Source organism: Orycteropus afer, unplaced genomic scaffold (genome assembly GCF_000298275.1).
Source record: "Orycteropus afer afer isolate SDZICR_OR568_19922 unplaced genomic scaffold, OryAfe1.0 scaffold00270, whole genome shotgun sequence".
Taxonomy (NCBI): domain Eukaryota; kingdom Metazoa; phylum Chordata; class Mammalia; order Tubulidentata; family Orycteropodidae; genus Orycteropus; species Orycteropus afer.
The window spans coordinates 1,294,276-1,295,726 of NW_006921857.1; the positions used below are offsets into that span (position 1 = coordinate 1,294,276).

Sequence of the window (1,451 nt, forward strand, 5' to 3'; positions counted from 1 at the left end):
ATGAGTTGAACATTTACCTGAGGTAGATACACTCCTTGGAGAGAACAATCATGGGAGAAAGAAGGACTGCTTATACACAGGGAGACAGCTCGGGGCAGGAGTGTATGGAGGGATGGACACTGGGAGGAGGTAACTATGGGGAGGAAGTGGGAAGGGAGCTGTTAAATTGTGGTAATCTGTGGTCAATGACATGAGACAAAGTACATGTGAACTGCTGTATGGAAAGTGAATTTGCTCTGTAAATCTTCACCCAAATAACAATAATAATAATAATAATAAAAGTAGAAGCAAAGAAAAATCACTGGTATTTGGAAAATATGAACTTGGTAATAGAAATGATGCCAGAGACACATGATAGAATTTTGCAAGACCAATGACTTATTCATTGCAAGTACCTTTTTTCAACAACATAAATAGCAGCTATACACACGGACCTCACCAGATGGAATACACAGGATTCAGATCAACTACATTTGTGAAAAGAGATGATGGAGAACTCAATATCATCAGTCAGAACAAGGCCAGGACCTGACTGTAGAACAGACCATCAATTGCTCATATACAAGTTAAAGTTGAAGCTTAAGAAAATGCAGACAAGTTCATGAGAACTAAAATACAACCTTGATTATATTCCATCTGAATTTAGAGACCATCTGAAGAATAGATTTGATACATTGAGTTGTGGGATGACATCAAGAACGTCATACATGAAGAAAGCAAATGTCATTGAAAAGGAAGAAAAGAGCAAAATGGATGTCAGAAGAGACTTTGAACCTTGCTTTTGAATGAAGGGTAGCTAATGCAAATGGAAGAAATGATAAGATAAAAGAGCTGAACAGAAGATTTCAAAGGGCATCTTGAGAAGACCATGTAAAGTATTATAAGGAAATGTGCAAAGACCTGGAGTTAGAAATCCAAAAGGTAAGAACACACTCAGCATGTCTAAGCTGAAAGAACTGAAGAAAAATTCAAGCCCCAAGTTACAATATTGACAGATTTTATGGGCCAAATATTGAAAGATGCAAGAAGAATCAAAAGAAGATGAAGGAATACAGATTCAGTGTATCAGAAGGAATTGGCCAATGTCCAGCTGTTTCAGGAGGTAGCATGTGCTCAAGAACGAAAGGTATTTCAGGAAGATGTCCAAGCTACATTGACAGAATTGGTGAAAAACAAGGCTCCAGGAATTGAAAGAATATCTAGTGAAATATTTCAATAAATGGATGCAGCTCTGGAGGTGCTTTCTCATTTGTGCCAAGAAAATTGGAAGACCATTACCAATTGGAAAAGACAAAGACCAAAAGACCAATTGGCCAACTGTCTGGAAAAGCTTGATACTTTTGCCCATTCCAAAGAAAGGTGATCCAACAAAATGTGGAAATTATCCTACAATATCATTAGCATCACACACAGTTAAAATTTTCCTTAAAATATTTGGAGAATATTGCCAT

At 37.1% G+C, this 1,451-nt stretch overlaps 1 protein-coding gene across 1 annotated transcript in view; it reads left to right on the forward strand.

Moving 5' to 3' along the window:
* FRAS1 (Fraser extracellular matrix complex subunit 1) overlaps positions 1-1,451 on the forward strand; it is a 541,721-nt gene that overhangs the window by 511,364 nt on the left and 28,906 nt on the right. The window lies entirely within an intron of this gene.